At 32.9% G+C, this 20,473-nt stretch overlaps 1 protein-coding gene across 27 annotated transcripts in view; it reads right to left on the reverse strand.

Annotated features, from left to right (window-relative positions):
• Positions 1-20,473, reverse strand: part of mbl (splicing regulator muscleblind) — a 684,538-nt gene that overhangs the window by 77,052 nt on the left and 587,013 nt on the right. The window lies entirely within an intron of this gene.

A 20,473-nucleotide genomic window follows, 5' to 3' on the forward strand; every position in this document is an offset into this window, starting at 1 on the left:
TATGTCAAATATCGTATTGGCTGCATTGTTTACTGACGCTATCATAAAACTGAAATTATTTTTTTACGAATCCTTATGGTAGAAGTTCTGAAAATAATTCATTGGAATTAAAGAAAAAGTAAAAGTGTGAGGTACAAACGCTACTATCGATATTCATTGAATAAAGTTTGTTACAGTAAAACTGAATTGAAACGGAAAAATCAAAGTTTAGTCCATAAAACAGGCGTTAGAGGATAGAAATATATTCAAATACTCTTCCTTGAGATGGATCGGATATTAAACTTCAGTTCCCTTTCGCCTTGTTTCGTTTATTGTTTCATTGGGTTATTACCATCGAGATATTTCTTTGATTTTACAAAGAAAAGCAATGTCAAACAAATTTTTCAACAGTAATATAATTCAAAGAAAGTTAAGCGCTTAGGATAACTTTCTGGATTTTAATTCCTCAGATACCAATGGAATGAAATGTTTCACTTCGATAAGCTTGTGAGATCAAAGATAACAAAAAAAGCAAATTACAGTAGAATGAGATTTCTTGCTTTCATTTATTTATATCAAAAAAAGATATGTTTTGAAATAAGTAAACCAGATCTTGAACGAAAGTAATTTTTTGTGAAGGAAGGTTTTTTTCACCTGCCAAAATCTGAAAAATGTGAAAATTGTAATGAGGAACTTCATGCACGTATAGAAATGGCAAACTTTTTAGTTTACTGTTAAGATTCAAAGTATTTTTCACAAAGAAAAATGTTCTATTTACCAGTAACTTGTCGTATTCAATAATTTTGACTATAAAAAAACTAAGAAATTATACAATACTTATCTTGATGTTTCGGAGACTAAAATCTGCCTCCTTTGCTGATTATTTATATTTCTCAACTTCTTCGACAGATGTGGAAGGTGAAAATACCCAAAGAAGGTCGATAAAACAAACCAGATCATTTACAGAAGTTTCGGAATACACTGGAACATTGTATGATTTCATTTGCAGTGAAGTGTAAATAGAAAAAAATATATTTTATGAATTCCTTCAAAGAAAACCTTCAGTAATGTAGAATATTTACATTAGTTCAGTAAAACACGTCAATTACCAAGAAAGCGTTTTAAAAATATACATTTTCAAACATGTTCTTGCTATAGATCGATCAAAATTAGTAATGAAAAATGAGAAATGAAACTTTTTATGTTTTTTATTACTTTCATTTATAACTAATGTTACTGCAGTTTCGTCCTATAAGGACATTTTCAAACTAATACAATAAACTCAAATTATTCTTTCAACCAGATCATTCGTGCCTTCTGATGTTGATGTATTCAATTTTACTTCTTAGGCACTCTTGGTTGAATCATGAGTTCTGCGATGCTTGATGGTACTTCAGTTTCAGTTTAAAGTAGCATGTGGCTACTTTACTTGCTTCTTTCAATAAATTGATGGATGTATACAGGGTGTAATATAAATATTCAAGTGACGTATTCCTGAGACAATTTCAAGAAAAAGAGTCTATATTAACTTGTGTCCGAAAATGCTTCGTTTCGGAGATACGGGGTGTTGAAATCAAATTTTTTTGTTCGCTTTTTTAAAATAACTCTTGCAAAAAATAAGTTATTTGCACGAAATTGGGTATCCGGGATATTTTTGACCTGGGAAATCATAATTTCGTATTGATTTTCATGTAACATGTAGAGGGCGCTGCGTACGGTGTCATTATTTATTTCAAATTGTCCTAACTTTTTTGACAGTAAACTTTTGGTACTTTTCATGAAAAAACCTAATTCTCACACCTTTTCCAAGTAAAAAAGGTACACTTCCTCAACAACGCTGGAGGTGATCGTTTTCGAGACATTTACAATTTTCTTTATCGATGCATATCATTTAGCTTCTAGGGCGCTAAGTGAAGTTGCTGAAAACATTATAAAAACTAAGTATGTGGTGGATCTCGTCAAAATAAACAACTTTTTTCCTTTAAAATGTTTAATGAAGAATTATTCGTTTCCGAAATACAGGTTGTTGAAATTTTTCAAAACATGGTTGGTTTTTGTCATAAGTTTTTTGCAATTTTATTTATTTTCATCAAACATTTCATAGGAAAAAGTTGTTCATTTTGATTAGATCTACCACATACTTGGTTTTTGTATTGTTCTCAGCAACTTCACTTAGCGCCCTAGGAGCTAAGTAATATGCATCGATATAGAAAATTGTACTTACAACCTGTATAGCCGCTACGTGGTAGGAGAAATAAAACTTTTTATGTTTTTTAACACTTTTATTTATAACTAACGTTAATACAGTTCCGTCCTATAAGGACATTTTCAAACTAATTTCGAACTAATACTAATACAAATTGAGTTTATTGTAGTAGTTTAAAAATGTCCTTATAGGACGAAACTGCAACAACGTTAGTCATGAATAAAAGTGGAAAAAAACATAGAAAGTTTCATTTCTAATTTTTTATGATGATCATCTACCACCATCAATTTATTAAAATCAGTAATGATAATAGAGAATGATATAGACTAAAGAGAATGGTAATTCAAATAAGAGTTTAAACAAGTGCATAAATTCCTTTGTGTGCTTGTCTATCGTATACCATCTCTCACTCACCAATTCAAATGGGCTCAAATCACAGATAATCTCCATTATTTGGTGCGATGATCGAAGTTTCGCTAATGTATAATAAGATAACGCGACACCTAACAGGGAAAGTTTGGACGAAGTTTCGTGTAATCGCTTTCGAGCTGAGGAATTATCAAGAGGAATATTGTTTTTTGATGTTGTATCAGCCATATCCTCTCTTATCGGTCGTATATGCAAGTCGTTCAGAAGACAGTATATGTGATTAGGAAGTGACTAGCGTGCTAACCGACTTCCGTTTTGTCAGGAAAAGGGAAATGACTCCCTTCATTAAACCAACTGTCGGACAATATTACCACAGCTTTCACAATGACGCTTTTCAGAAAAATCGAGCGGAGAATGATGAAAAAGAGATTAATATTGTGTGCGTTCGACCGACGTACTACATAAAGAAAATGTCTCACTCTGAAATGGTGTTTTTCTTTAAGAAAAATATTTTTCCATGGACAATGGTGAAATTTTGTTGATACTTTAGTTATTCGCTTTGACGACGAATATGAAAGTTTTTGTATTTAAAGCTATTCTAGATTTTACTATACGAATCTAATTAGGCTCGTGCCACTCTTTTATTTTTACCGGAGTTGAACGATGAACGATCGATGAACTTGCATATGATTTTCGACACTAAACGGGATGATCAGAATAGTGTCACCTAAATCATTCAGCAAAAAGCCCACATAAAACTGACAGGATGCTGCCTAGTCATGTGATTTGTAACGAGATTCCTGACACCAAATACAGAGCCTATCGCATTGGCGTCCTCTAACAAGATAACATAAAAATCGCATATGTAATGGCAGTTGTAACAGTAAATCTGAGTATGTCAGAAAATACTGGGCAATTTTTCTACCTATTTTTCTACCTAACCTAATCTATTTGCCTATTTCCGGTATACTGTCGCAACTCAGTACTCGATTGACTTATTAACGAGAGGATTTTTATTCGCTGTTTCACCCATTCATCATTCATCCAAAATATAATGAAAGAAATCATTTCAAAATTCAATTGAATATTTATTGTAACGAAACGGAAAAAATATTTTAGGGATAAACTCGCACTCAAGTGTTAATCAAAAATCAAATCACCAAAAACTTACATTATGCTGCCACCCAGCAGGATCGAAAATAAGCAGATGTGCCGCATGAACCTCTTTCTGAAGATCAATAGATCAATAATTATCTTGATCTCCCCCAATATTTATGAAGATTTATACGCTGACATTGCAACTTTGATCCGGTCACTGTACTAAGGTAAAATACTCAGCATGCAATCTGTGCATGCGTATTTGGAGATTGTTTTATATTTCTATATCCTGTGATCGGATCAATTTCGATGTCTATGAACTTGAAAGATGGAATTCTGAATACTGAGTGTTTTTGTTTTAGAATGTTGAAGTTGAGGTTGGAACATCTTTCAATTCATGTATTCGCCTAAATGGATTTGAATTATTTCATGATTATTTTCCATATTTGACAATACCGATGAATACTCTTTCTGAAAACGAACCGTGCTCGGTACGTTATTGCGGTTTTCACTAAATAGGCAAGCTAGTAACTTTACAAATGTACTTATGCATTATTTTGGAACACAAATTGTAGATATTCTGCATATTATCAGTTGGCATCTTCACAAGCGTATTAATTCTGTTCAAGTTTGCAAAAAAAAACTATAGAAATGAGTGAAGTATAAAGTGTATTAATGTATAACACACTTTGTATGTTTCCGTGTAAGTACAAACGGTCACAGAAGCCTTGAGAACGATCCAGAGACGAAAATCACCTAGTACATACTCAGAAGGTGTTTCATTTGAAACCAGCCGATGTCAAAGAGTAGCAAAAAACTAAAAAGTTAACTCCAGAGTCTCTTTCGACGACAAAGATTTTCCGGATAATGCGAAAACATCTTGTCTCATTTTGTGGCATCACTCTTCATTAAGTTGCGCACTACGAGGCTTTTCAGAAGCTTTATAAAAAGACTGTCGAGGGGGCCTCGGGCTTTACGCCTGCATTTAACTATTCTCTTTAACGTCGACAACGCTGTTGCGTGCACTGACTGCCGGAAATATATCGAGGGAAGGAAAGTCGAAAACTGGGAATAACAAATTCTTTGACCGTCACTGTGGAAGGGCATTACTAGAGAAAATGCGGTAAAAATGGTTAAATGAGAGAAATTTCCATGTCTTTCATATCTCTAAATGTTGAATACCTTAGCTCTGGTGTGTTAGAAAAGGAAAATAAGACAGTAGTATATTTGCCAATACACTGAAAAAATGGAAAATATTCAAAATGAACCGACTTTCTGAAACTAACTATTATGTTTCTTACCTCGAAGGTTTACTGTAGAATATTTATGTACTGGATTTTCGAATAACTCTTCAGAAAACAGTCAAATACCATTAGAAGGAAAAATGGCGTCTCATGTTGAAACATGAACATTGGCAGATCAAGATCTTCAGATGATGTGGTGCTGCAGGTTCTTCCGGGTTTTCCTGCAGCTGAAAAAGCAAATGCGCCACTGGAATCAATGAAGTCGCCCCGGAGCAGAAGTTAATGTTTGTTGAGTAATTTCATGATTTGTATTTTGGAACTGTTACTACGAAATTTAATATATATCTAACAAGAAAGTAGGTACTCAATTAGCAAGTGACTTCGAGTTCAGATAAAAGTTGTTCCTGAAGATTTACTATGGTGATGAACGTAACAACAGTATATAATAATGTATAAATTACTGATTCAGTTAACATACCCAAAACATATGAACATAAACATGTTTAGGTCAACATAAGAGTTTCGATTTGTTAATTCACAGCACACCAGGAAACAAATGTCGTTCTTATGATTCATTGAATTAGTTTGAATCATGAATTGTAGGTATCCGAAATGAGGTTTCATACTGAACGTATGTATTTTCGAACATGTTCTCCACAGATTCACTTTCATGATATACAACAACTGGAATGGTGAAGAGTTGTCAATGTTTTGTAAATTTGACACCCTGGATTGAGAAGTGTCTATGCAATATTATTTAAAAAGACGCCATCTATGAGATCTATAGAAAAATTAAACTACGAATAACTTCTCTCCATTTCAGAAATGCATGTTTTGCACTGGAACATAATATAAAGCATCAAATGTGAAGCATCAAATGTGCACAAAGCACTCACGAAATAGATTAGGATTGCAATCCAAAATAATTAATTACTTTGAAATAATTTCTTGTTAAGATAATACAAATAATTTGAAGTATACTTTTGTATGTTTGAAGTTTGATTTGGTTTGATTTGTCAATAAATACTCCTTGGCATGAACTTTTTTTTCACGCCACCGTTGAGGCAGGTGTCGCTGGAAGTAGAAATCTGTTGATAACTGCATACGTTCATGCTATTTTTGCATCCAAGTGTTGCACGTCCTTGCACCTGACTACGATGGCAAATACATCAAAACACGTGTCCGTCGTTTACATTTATCAGAGATAAAGTTCAAGATGTATGCTACTCTTGATTTATAATACCTACTCGACTGACCATCTTTGCATTATGTTCTCGTCCCAGACAGCTATAGCTTCGTGGTGGAGGTAGCTATGTGGCTATGTTCCGAAAGTACAACTTAAAAAAATGAAAGTGTTTTTGCAGTTCTACTAAAATATGTTAAATCTTCAAATATTTTATCTCACTTTAAGTGACTGTTCCAACAAACGAACATTCGTTCGCCCGGTTTATTTCTCCAACTTTAATTGGCCTCTCTGGATCACAGCTTGATGCTCTCGGCCATTTTTATTCTCAACGATATTAGGTATTAGTGCGGTTATGGTCAGGGCTTGCTGCTAATGTGCAATATAAGAACCATTACGTTGCGGACGACAATGAGAACGACGTACGTGAGCTCGTTCAAGTAAAGCATCGACAGCGTCTTCGAGAACCTTTCTTATTTTCTACATAAATCTCATTTCGGACAGAAAATAAATTCTGGCGTTTTGGTTTCAACAGAAATAATGAAAAACTTTAGATAATGATGGATCGAATGAATATTTTCAAAATACTTTACACTCATTTACTATAGTTTTCAGTATCAAAATTCATGAAATGAAAATTGAATGTTTACATCATCTAGTGAAGAATTACTAATATCTTTTAATTGTCTTTTGATTTTGAGTGAATAACATGAACTTTAAAAAAATTCGAAATTTTTAAAACTGATTATGTGAACAATTTTTTAGGAGAATTCCTTTCAACATATTTAACACAGATGAAATTGCATTTTCTGCATGGTAATAACTCGAATATTAGAGATGAATGAAAATTTACATCATTTCATACTGCATCAGGTTATACTGCATCCTGTGAGGTTCATTAACTAAATATACTTCGAAAACTCCAATGATGAAATGAAATGAAAATTATTTGAATCACAATATGAAATTTCAGTGTATCAAATAACGACGCGACGTACTGGCATACGTATTATTTTTATTACTGTGAAGCATTTTACCTGCACCCATAAATCAAATATTTGTCAGGATGTGATAAGGATCACGAATTATTCAAATATTTATGCTACGACATTATTGAATATGAATGCGAGGGGAAATATTTTTTGAATATAACAGCCACAAATATGGTTGATCTTGGTAGATTGAATAAAAAACGATAGAAACGTTCAACTTTGTTAAGTTACACAAAAATTATAATTTTTCAAATACAGGGTTTCAAAGGAAATACAAATATATAGATAACAAAAGATAATAATCCATTTATCGTTTAAATAAATATTTAAAAAAAGCCCAAACCATAAAAAATAACTAGAATGATGAGTTAGTTTCAATGGTAGTTTCTTGTTTCGTCAATTCGTGTTTCGTCAGATAGGGAAATTTTACCTGTTATGACCCATTTTATTCTTGTTTTGTCAACTGTAAAATATACGTGTTTAAGGTGTTCTTGTTTCGTCACACCTCATCTTTGCACCTGCGCTAGTTCAGTTTGTTTGTTTATAATAACACTAGCTGACCCGGCAAACTTCGTACTGCCTTAAAATTGAATCAGGGATAATGTAGGATTCCAATGGTAAAAGAATTTTTCAAATCGGTCCAGTAGTTTCGGAGCCTATTCAATTCAAACAAAAAATTTTTCCTCTTTATAATATTAGTGTAGATTATTGTAGATATTACCTGCGAAAAGGTCAAAAAGGTACAGGTGACGAAACAAGAAATTTTGGTGCAGGTGACGAATCACGAATTGACGAAACAAGAACAAATCGTTTCAATAATCCTTTTCAGCCCACATACTCCTATTTTAAGTTTTGTTCAAATACCACCTTAATTTTATTTTCTGTGACATATATTCTTCCATTTCGACGTATATGATAATCTAATAAGAACGCTAACTTCATGATATTGGAAGTTTTGCATTTTTTTTGTCTTGCACATTTTTTGTTACTCTTATTTCTGTTTCAATAATTTCTTGTATTGTCCAGAAGTTCACAAATTGTAAGATATTTTAGAATAACGTCACTATTAACTTCAGTTTTCAAATAGATATGCAGCCGGTAGCCGGTCTGTGGGTACTTTGTTCACTCACTCAAATCGACCGGTGTTGGTCGCTGGTTTAAGCCCCAGGCTGAACGATCGATTTTCACTTGCTATGGTCCATGCTAGCTATGCTATGTTAGGATCACACGTTAAAAGGTGAGACCTCGTTGGTCCTTAGCTCGCATAAGTTTCGACTTTTGAGAGTTGTCGTTCGTAGGGGTGCGACAGCTGGTTAACGGAAAAACAGATTTGTAATTTTAGATTTGGAACAAAAATGCATAATTTTCTATTTAAATATATCATAATAACGTGGGAAAAGTGTAAAATAAATTTCACCAAAATTTTCATCATTGCGTGGAAAATAGATATCGCGAATACTGTTTGTATTTTCCATCAGGAATTTGTTACAGAAAATTGAGTTCGATGTTGAATAAGAAACATTGCGATGGTAACCTGACACCAAAATGTTTTTTACAGATTGAATTTTTCAGCTTGAGATGACTTGAGTCTGATTATTTTGTTAGAAAGAGAAAACCTTAAAACGACAAAACATAAATCGAAATCTAAATGATGTTACAAGTATCTACATAATTCAAAAATTCGATAACTACACAGTTATATACAGATCTGAGACAGGACTGGAATTTGATATCCACCTGTATATTAGTTTTTTCAAGAAAATGACTGTAGTCGAGAATTTGTTCCCTCACCTCAGACATTTGATCACTTTCTCTTAATTCACTTTATTAGATAAAAAATACCCCAATCAACTCTAGGGAAGATTTATCACAGTCATCAAGAAGCGTCGGTGAAAAGCAGTTGATGAGGAGTGGTGAGTTTATCGCAAAATTCAGGCAAAATATGATTCTTCACAACGATAATCATCTGTCCCCTCAAGAGCTGAACATTTCAAAAAGGTTCATTTCGTTTTTTCTCCAGTTTTAGTATATTTGTACGTCCGCGGTTCAGTTTATATTATTGCGACACTTTCGTTAGCGATAAAGCAGCCCACAAAAGTTGGCGGATGTCAGGCAGAAAAAGAAAGGCGTAATAGAACAAAGTGAAGCATTATATTCTGTTGAAAAATGTTCGATCTTGATTCAGAACTTAGGAGTCGATCTTGTGAATGTGTGGAATCTAAAATTATTTATTATAGAACTTATAAATAGAACATTTTTCTTTGTGAAAAATACTTTGAATTTACGCTGTAACAAATGAGGCTAAACTAAAAAGTTTGCCCTTTCTACACGTGTATAAAGTTCTTCGATACAATTTTTCAGATTGAGGAAGGTGAAAATACCCAAAGAAGGCCGATAAAAAACTGAGTTTTCTCCACAAAGATGATTTTTGTTTAATATGAAAAAAAACTGTTACTTATATAATAATATTGAAGAACATTTATTCTGCTTATAAGCAAAAAAGTAGAAAAGTAAAGACAAACTGAAACTTGATTCTCATCATTAACACGTTAATGCTGTTTCTTGGGAAATAATATCACATTTACAGAATGCGTTCGAATTTTCAGTGTTTTGCAAAAGTGTTTTATTTTGTAATAAAACCAATTATTTTAACCAATATCTGACAAAGGAATAAACTATTCCGTTGATATTTGTATATTCGGAAATTCTTAGAACCGAAATCAACTCCATACTTCATCATGACCCATTATTTTGAATTGTGAAGTAGGTAATACTCATTCCTACAATGCATGACTCTTTATTTATTTTATTAACTTCATACTATGTCATCAGTTTTAAATATTATCCATATCTGGCTACATTTCTTTCTCCACACCACGCTGATGGAACTGTTTTTGTCATTTCACAAGCCACCTGTTGCTCCATACTATTTATTACCTTGAATAACATCAACACAAAGCGGGCGTTTTTCATTCTTGTTTTGTGAGTGTTGAGAGGTGTATTTGGCATCAGTGAAGTCACACCGACAAAAATTGAATCGGTTCATTTCACAAAATGTAGGTAAAAAAATAAAATTATTTCATAAAGGGTAGAAAAACAACAGACTATAAACTATAGAATATAGACCATAAAAGGCATTTGTTACTACATCATGAATAAGATAAAGTATCTCGAACAATTGAATAAAATTCTACGTATACCTAGAGGTTATTTATACCCTCTTGAAAATTTTACCATCATAAGTTGCATCATGAATCATTCATTTATGAAACTCTTAAAGAGAAACCATATTATAATGATAAATATAGTTCTGGGTAAAAAATAAAAAGCAGTATTGAAGAGTTTTTAGGCTTTTCGAAAATAGAAGTTAATAGTTGGTTAATTCAGAACCAAAAAATATTACGACATTACAATAAATATCTCGATATATAACTAGAACCGACTTTTTAACTGTTAAAATTAAAACAAATGTGTTTTGACTGTGTCTATCCAACAGTTGGTAATTTTCTCCGTTGAAATTCGACGGAGGAAAATTCAAAATCATTTCCAATATTGCTTTTAGTGTGGATTTCATTATTCCTAAACAAACAAGACTTCACATCCTGTCTAGATTACCTTAGATCAGACATCATCAAAAAATGAAACCTCCCTCTTACAATTGTATGTCTTCACTACCAAGTTTGAAATGTAGTTATTACTAGTCCCTCTATATTGGCTCATTTGGTGAATGATATTATGATTGATCTACTTAGATTGGGCTGTTATATAGGTTCCCTCACTATATTATCACAATACTTGTCTAGGACTTGGATGACTAGATAATCCCTAGGCACACCGTATCTCCGTTGATCACAAGACGTAATAGCTCATCCATTACATGATAAGAGTCATTTTGTATAACTTTTTTCTCAAAACAATCAGGTCTGTTTGATTCTTCTGGTGCTCCAAGCCCGATCTTATACCTTACGGTCGTTTACAATCAATACTTTTTTTATAATTCATTCTGAGTGTAACTTTTATCACTTAGTTTCCCAAAATGATTTCGTACACATATTGTCCGAAGAATCGATCATGAGCTATTTATTATATGAGTTGGTAGGTTCGCCATCGGAAAAACCAAATGTTCGATACCAAAATATCTCGCACTATATCAATCATCAATACATCGATCCTTCCATATCCTTACCTATCACACCGAATCCGGGATAATGAAGTGGCGCCGAAGAGGACAAATCGAAACTTCTCAAACGGCACTCACTAATCTGTTTCACCTTCCTCGAGTGCAATCACGTGTGCGAATGAATTGCCGTTGTGGTAAATGTTTGGAGTACGCTTTTTCCGTAATAAACCACTCTTCGACATAATGGTGGAACGCTTGGCGTTGCCTAGGTAACCTTTAAATACCTGCCTCAGGACAAAATATAAAGAAATCACTGAAATGGAGTTTCCTTGTGTGGATTAGAGAGGTGTAAATAAGGCCAATTCGACTCATTATGTTCTTTCCGTGATATGTTATGCTCTTTGAAAGTAGAGTCAAATTAAAGTGTACAGGAGTTTGAGATTCGAGTTTGATTTCAAATCATCATAGCGATAATTTTTTTGAACAGTGTCAAATAAGAAGATAATTCAGAGAATAAAACACATATGATACCTTAGTCTACTTTACTGGGCACAGGTGGTCAGTTGTGGAATTTGTGAGTTGTGTAGAAAATCGAATGTATTTTCAACATTCTGTACTTATTTGTTCTTGTTCTATATTTGATAGTTCTAATGGCCCCACAAATTAATTCTGAGATGAAGGTGAAAAACAAAAAAAATATTAGGGTTAACTATCACTGAAATCAATAATAAACATGGTTTTTCAATTTCCCACAAACCATTTTACATGGATATTGTCATACGTATCAGCAAAAGGTGACAATTCAAAAGTATCAGCAGAAAGTAGTAGCATTCGAAAGTATGCTTTATGGACTTGAATATTTCACGATCTTTCCCAAGGAATGAATGATTATTAAAAGCAGTTCTTTCAATGTGAAGACCAATTCCACATTTTCAATTGATCTTTTAGCAGTGGGGCATGAGTTTGATCACGACACGATGTATTACACGATAAAAGTTTGAAACCCAATATTTGATAATGCTTAGATATCAATAGATTGAGAATTGAAAACATTCATTCGAAGACCAAATAGAATTAAATAATTCTTCTTCATTGAATTTTTTTCCTGATTAGTTGAACATTGTAATATCGATACGTACGTAAATTCAGTTAGGTTTATTATAATACATGTTCAATTAAATTAGCTGGTAACTAAAATGGAAAATTATCAGTCATAAGGTAGGAAGTAACAGTTGGGAAAGAAATGTTTTGGCTTTTTAAATCTCCATCTTTATTGACAAAAATATGGGAAACTTCCAAATGAAGGAAAGAAGCAATCAATTTCAAAACGAACTCATTATAAGATGTGTAGATCATACATAGAAGTTACTTTCAAATACAATAACTACTTTCATATGAATATTGCAATATACAAAAATCACTGTTTTCTATTTAGTTTATAGGTACTACATACATTCCTCATGAAATTGAATCAGATATCATTCATAGAATAGCTACACCAAATAGTACATAAAAAAGTTACGAAATGAAATGTCACTCACATGAAACTCTGTCATTTTCAAGGGCGGACTTCGAACTTTAGGATTTAGGAGTAAGACATTTATATTGAAAGGGGTACATTAATTTTTGGTAAAGAAAGGTTATGTTCTATGTCTCCATCTTTATGCAAACGAACGTGGTAATATTTTTTTTATCAGTACCAAACTGAAGAACATTGGAAAATGAAGCACTCATTTCGTCCATAGCATCGCAATTTAATGTCACGGATGAGTTAAATCTACTCATGTCACGATGAAAGTACGTAATGACTTGATTTGAATGGGTTATATTTTTAGGAGTGATTAATTTTTGGGAAAGAAAGTTTTTGGCTTTCTACTACTCCATCTGATACAAAAAAATGGATGAGAGAATCTTCCAAAGAAAGGAAGGAATTAATCAATTTGAAAATAAGTAACTCTATACATGGATGTGTAGATCATGCAAAGAAGTAACTTTCAGACACAAACTGAAAAAAAGTCCTCCTGAAACAGCTACTTTCATATAAACATTGAATTACACGAAAGATTGGAAGATTCTCTCATCCATTTTTTTGTATCAGATGGAGTAGTAGAAAGCCAAAAACTTTCTTTCCCAAAAATACGTAATGACATTCATACACTTATTGGATTTAATCCCATTCATAAGAGTCATGTTTGAATTCAAAGGGGCATATTATCAGGAAAGATTCGTTTTTGGGAAATAAAGATTGTAGCTTTCTATTTCTACATCTTCATACAAGTAGTAATGTAAAAATACACCTCCTTCAATTCAAGTAGTAAAAGTTATTATGATTTTAATTAGTAATGCATATAAGAAAGCACTGAGTACGTAGAATTTAATTTTTATTGAAGACGCCTGAAGAAACTTATATTGTGAAACACGTGTAGCGGTTTGTAAATTGTTTAGTGAAAATATCACAATAACGTGTTGTTCAGATACTCGAGTGTCAAATTATGGAAACATCTGGGTTCCAAATAATTTTTCGTCGTTGATCACAATGATTAAGAGAAGAAAGTAAAAGTCTAAACTTGTAATACAAGGTTATCGAATCACTTTCGATAATGAATTTTGTGACAAATAGTTAACTAATTTATCCCAAACATTTGCGATTTAATAAAATACTTAACGTTAATTGAATTTGAATGCGTGCAGGTGGAGCACTATATTATATGATTTCAGAAAAAAAAACATCCAGCTAGTAACAACTGGATATGAGAAGAAAGAAATGATCCAAAGAAGTGATATAAAATCAGTACACGTGGACAGAATAAAATCACTAGGAGTTTGTGAGATCCTCAATTACGCAAACTTAGATTCTTCAACTGTAGATTTACATTTGTCTTCAGGACCGGAGAGATTTTTTTCTGTTCTCTAAAACTACTTTTTCTGTGAGTTGTTAATTTCTCTTTACCGTGAGTTGATTTTTAGTTCACAAAATTAAAATATTATGCATGAGTCCTACGACAACTTACATTAACTATCTCATTGGTATGCCCCTAGAACATAAGAATTTCGAACATAAGACAACTTGAACAAACAATTTGGAGACTAATGAAATGTAGATGGTTCAGAAAACTACCAAACTCTATGTAAATTTACCAATATGTATTAATAGGCATTAATGATGGTACAATATACAAACGGATCGATCAATCAGCCTCTATCGACTGGTTGTGCCACCAGCCACATAATCATTTATGAATCTTACATCGTGCAAAGCGATCATTCATGCCGTATTTATATCAAAGAGTTATGCGTGTTCAGCGAACATTTGGCAAAACCAACAGGACGACCGTGTAGACGGCGACTTTAATAAATTACATCCGTCAAAATGAGCGAGAGAACATACTATAAAAAACCTAGTAATGCGAAACTTATGTATAATGTGAGAAAGTACCTGGACTTGATGGCCAAACCTGTACTAAATCAAATACTGGCGACCGCCCAGAATGGCCGCACAGCTGCAAAGATATTGGTATTGTACTAGGGGATTCCCATAATATTTTACTACAAACCTGATTCAAATATAATTTTTCTAGAATTTCAATTCAAACGTCACTAAAAATTTCGAGAATTTTGAGAACGGGCTAGCTATGATATACTACTTTTTTCTATATTTGCATTTTAGAAGCTTGTAATATTCTAAAGGAAATGAAATGTGGTGGAATTGTGGAAAAAAGGGTATTTGGTATTTCTGGACAGAATGTATGTCGAACAGTGATGTTTCCAAATTTCCAATTCACAGCAAAGCAAGTGATCAAATACCGTATCAGTTACCTGTGAACCTCGAAAACGTAAATATATACTACTCTTGAAATAGATAATTAAAGTTTCGTATGACAGTTTTCAAAGCGTGACTTCTTCAGCTTGAAAATTTGCTTTTTTCAGCTTTTTATCTATGTTGCATGTTGAAATATAGAACTGCTGAAAGATGCACAACTTTCTCGCGGAAACGGTGTTTGGAGTTATTTTCATTCTACCAAACCATTCATACTTTTGACAATATAATCAACACAGTTCCCGTAGAAGAGACACCCTCGAAAGAAAATAAGAAACCACTATTTATTTGTAGCATGTTCGATTACACCTGTATCTTCCACCTATTCCCGGCAAATATATCCACGGTGCTTATACGAAGCCTTCGTAATATGCAATCAGCCCTGTAATTCATTGTATGCAAATTTTCTGCATTTCATTGCATAAATGTGAAGTGGTTTTCACCGCCGAAAAACGATAACTAATGAATGTCCTTCAGCTCGAATTATTGTTGATGAAGTTTTGTATAGTAATGAATCGATCAAAAAGTTTATATAGAAAACAATTTTGAAAATATCATTCGATATTGGTAATGTTGTTTTGATCAAAGAGTATGAACTTCCACGGCCGGAGATAATTATGTATGATGTCCTCACAGAAGATGACAAATAGAGCACTTCAGCAGTTGACACATCGCTTTTGATAATATCTACCACAGTCGTAGACGAAACGCCAGGCATATAAACCTGCAGGCACAATGTTGTATCAACTTTGTTTCCTCGGAAACCATACAAAAAATTTCATTGGTGAAAGTCTCACTATAAATACCAATAACTTAACACCCTCATATATAACATAATACTAATGCAGAATATGTACTTACAAATCACAAAACGCGTCTTGTTTACAATACTTTTGTAACGTTGGAAAAATTTGTTTTAAAACAAGTTGTTGTTTTAAAACAAGTCATACACTACAGAGCCTTTTGGGAAGTCCAAAAGACAAAGTCGAGAATTCGGAAGAGTCTGAAATTTACGAAATTGAATGTAACGACTGCGATGCAAAATATTATGGACAGACAAAAAGATCTATTGAAGTAAGATATAAGGAACACATAGCACACTTAAAATATGGAAGACCTGAAAAATCAGCAGTCGCCCATCATATTTTGCAACAAAACCATTCCATAGACTTCAGTTCATTAAGATTAGTTAGACAAGTTAACAACAACAGGGAACTAGATGCTTATGAGAGTGTAGAAATGAGTAAACACAATAATATTATGAATAACGATGACGGACCTATACCAAAGACATACTATACCTGGTGTCCCACATTTTATGTGACAGGCAATATCTGGTTTGTTGAAGAAGATACACAAAAATGTTTCATACAAAAGTTTTAGGAGTTCATGAGAGCTATATTTTGATATAATTTTTAAATATACAGGGTGTTTGGTATAGGTGCTACAGACCAAAATTCCATTTTTTAAAATATAACGCCCTGTATATCATTACATATTCAGATGATACGTTAAATTCTGATATCATTTCATGTTTGGTTTTTGAAATTCGGTTACGACGTTGTTGAGTTATTGCACTTTTCCTTAAATATAAAGTTTCAAAAAAACGTATTTACTCGTACACGAATCCAGTCTATATCTTTTATTAAATTGAACTAGACTACTACTGAATACAAACCATTATTCTCACCTCTACGATACGATATCGATATCAGTTGAATATAATATTGAAATTCTTGAGAATGTGACTAACTTGAGGGTGAATTGCTTTATATTGCACAATTTCATCAAGTAGCTTATGCTTGTTGATGCCATAGTAACAAATGTTGTTGAATTGTATCTACTTGTCAGTTCGATTCAGTGATTCTTTGCAAAACAGTAACTGTGTTCTTTGTGCGAAAACTCCAGTTTGCCTTTCGCGTTTAGTCCAAGTTCTCAAGACTTTACATTTTAAGCAATAACTCAACAACGCCGTAACCGAATTTCAAAAACCAAACATGAAATGATATCAGAATTTAAGGTAGCATCTGAATATGTAATGATATACAGGGCGTTCTATTTTAAAAAATGGAATTTTGGTCTGTAGCACCTACACCAAACACCCTGTATATTTAAAAATTATATCAAAATATAGCTCTCATGAACTCCTAAAACTTTTGTATGAAACATTTTTGTGTATCTCCTTCAACAAACCAGATATTGCCTGTCACATAAAATGTGGGACACCCTATAGATTGTTAAAATAAAATAAAATAATGTTGTTGGGTTTACTGATTACTACATAAAGACACATTGCAAAAATTTATTTGGATAGGCAATATTGTGAAATAAATTTTTATATAGCTGAAAATTGTTTTATATAAACATACATTGTAAAATAATAGATAAGGGAAAATTGTAAAATTAATTTAGGTTGGTATACCTGTGGTATACCTGTATGGTTGGTACGCCTGGATGATGGTGTACCTGTATGGGTTACCTCTATAGCATAAATTGGGTTAGCTCGCATCGGTTTCTAGTTTTAATCTTCCTCTTTGAAGATGATCACTTGGTGATCGAAACACGTATCGAGGTGTTAAAAATAACGATTTGCTGTTGGGAAAAAACTCCAGTAATATTCATTACTACACCAAAGGTTCCAAACAGTGCATCATAAGTATCAAATTTATTTATACTTTCGAAATTTTATGAATTAAAATATTATTGAGGTAGCAAAAATAACATAAAATTACCTAGTTTTATTACGAGCACTACTATAAAAAAAAAGACAGCGACATGGTTGCTGAAAATATGCTTTCATTTGACTAATACCTCTTTCGCGAATTGGACGTTGGCTTTTGGGAGAAATATTAGGAAAAAGTTCATTTCACTTTTCGATATGAATCTATAGGTGTTAAAAGCCATAGTATATGTAAATAGTACAAGTTTAAAAGTTTTCCTACGTATGGTATTGTTGAATATGTTGGTTTTATAAAAAAATCTCACAGCCTAATTTTGATAATCCATAAAGCGGAAACCTCTCCGACAATGAACTTTAGCAACAGAGAATCGTTATCAAATTTTTGAAGAATACAAGTCTTCAGGTGAATCAATATGTTGATCAGACAATTCAAAGTTATTAAAACATTAAGTTCGACCAAAGTTATCTCTCGGGAATATCCAATAAAAGAATTATGTGAATGCATACATTCTATCTCAATTAATTTTCCTATGAGATAATTACACCATCACTTAGAAAGTATCATCATAGCAGCATTGACGATGCTAGTTTCCTTCTCGCAGATTTTTTTATTTCAACTCTCACGAGGAAGAACTCACTTTCGATAAACATCAAATGGACTACTGGTATTTCCAATCTCTTCTCTCGCGATATCGAACAATAGCTGAGATTCCAGTTTGCAATAAACGATTCAGGTCCCACAAGGAAGCGAACTCATATTGTCACAAAATGAAATTTATACACAAAAAACCAACTGGTACCGGGAAATAACATTATAACTTCACATCTCGTAACGGGAAAAATCTCGAACGATGCGTTTGTTCCCTGCAATACGTTCGAAGGAAGGCGCCTTCGAGAGAACAAATTTATTACACCTATGGAACATCCCGAAAATCTACGTCCGCCTGATACGAAAATGATATTTTGCAGGAGCACGTAGCTTGAGCCAGTTATATGCTGACGGTATTGTTATTCATGGACGGGCAGCAACATAAAATCGTAGTGTTTCTGGCTTTCTCTGGCAATAAGTTCCGTTTAAAATGTTGGAAGGCCAGACAGAGAGATGAAAGTCGCGCTTCTTCAACGGCAACGGCCACTATTTGTCTGCCAGCCGTGAAGGTAATGCATGCAGCAGCCCCCAGAGACATATATGGGTGCAATATATGGTTATTGGATATCTATCTTTGGGACTCTGCGTATATTGTAATTGTTCGGCCATGCTGCAAATCAACTGCAACATGTCCTAGCTGGTGAGCACCTCTTTCATTGCAGCTTGGTCATATAAGTCTGTGAGAATAATTCTTTCGTTACTAGTTGTTAAAAACACCGTAGATAGAATTGGCCGATATTTGATAAAAATCCATAACTAACGTATTCAAAAAACATTTTATTGTGAGATTTTCACTGAACGATTTTACAAAAACGCAACACTTGTTTTACCATACAATGGCTTTTTCGGGCGTAGACTACACTTTCTATACAATATCTAAATTATAAAATTGCACAGATGTAGTTCACTCCAGGACCAACTTGTAAAGTGTGCCTGAAAAATCTGAGCCACATGATATCCAAAAAGCAAAAAATAAATAAAAATCATAATTTACTGATTTACTAGAAATTAATTATGATTTCACGAAACTCTGTAGCGATATTTCTTGATGCAAACTTAGTTTTATTTACATTCTTTGAAATATTAGTTTATTTATTCAAATGATGTCAGGTGTAGTTATAATGACCATGAAATTATTCAAGAGACTAATATTTTAATTGGATAAGGATTATTATGGTATCCGTCTATATTACAATGGGTAGTAGTTAACCTATCCTTAAAAATGGACATATGCCATCGCAGACTATAAAAGAAGAACAATATATAGTAATGAGCAGTTTTGTTATATCTGAGAGCGATAAGTGAGTTTTTTCGTTGAAAGCTCTATGGCTTTGTACTAATTGCACAAAACATAAACGTTCTTCTTGAATCACTCCTTCTTTTGGTGAAAAACGTATGAAAATCTATTTAGTAATCATCAAGTTCATCATTTAAGCTCATCGTGACGAGTATTAAAGGTGTGTTTTTTAGTTAGTTAGCTGTCGCCCCTTACGAACGATAACCTTCGAAATATATATAGTTTTGATAAAAAGTTTGTTTATCAGTACAAAAATATTTACAAACGGTATATTGAGAATCATATTCTCTTTTGAGGTATAAAAAATTTGCAAGCAAATGCAAAATCTCTCATCACTCTGCTCTAAACATGTAAACATGTATAAATAATACTGCCGACTTAGAATTAATGGGTCACAGTGCTTTTTCCAGTTTGAGTTTGAGTTCATATACCCAAAAATATGTATGAATTCTGAATCACATCCTGAAACAAGTTTTCAATTCAACTGAACATCAACAATAGCCACATAATATGGATCGAATCATGAACAATTAGTTTTACTGGAATTGAAATAAAAAGAAATCTAGTGAAAGTGGGAGATCAATTTTATTTTTCACATTATTATTTCAAAGCTTCATTATTTATATGAGATGTTAATCGGCAGAGTCTGTGGACTTTATACTAGGAAGAAATTTTGTCAAATCATTGACATACAAAATGAATAAAATAGGAGTTAACATTCAGCCCTGTGGTGAACCCCTATCAAAACTTTGTTAATATTAAAATTTATTCGCTGTATCAAAATAATTTTCCAAGTGATGCACATTTACATATTGAAACCCTGCCCTGAAACCATAGTC

This window comes from Leptinotarsa decemlineata, unplaced genomic scaffold (genome assembly GCF_025532065.1).
Source record: "Leptinotarsa decemlineata unplaced genomic scaffold, Ldec_3_MD MMD2_P_RNA_scaffold_14, whole genome shotgun sequence".
NCBI classification, from domain to species: Eukaryota; Metazoa; Arthropoda; class Insecta; order Coleoptera; family Chrysomelidae; genus Leptinotarsa; species Leptinotarsa decemlineata.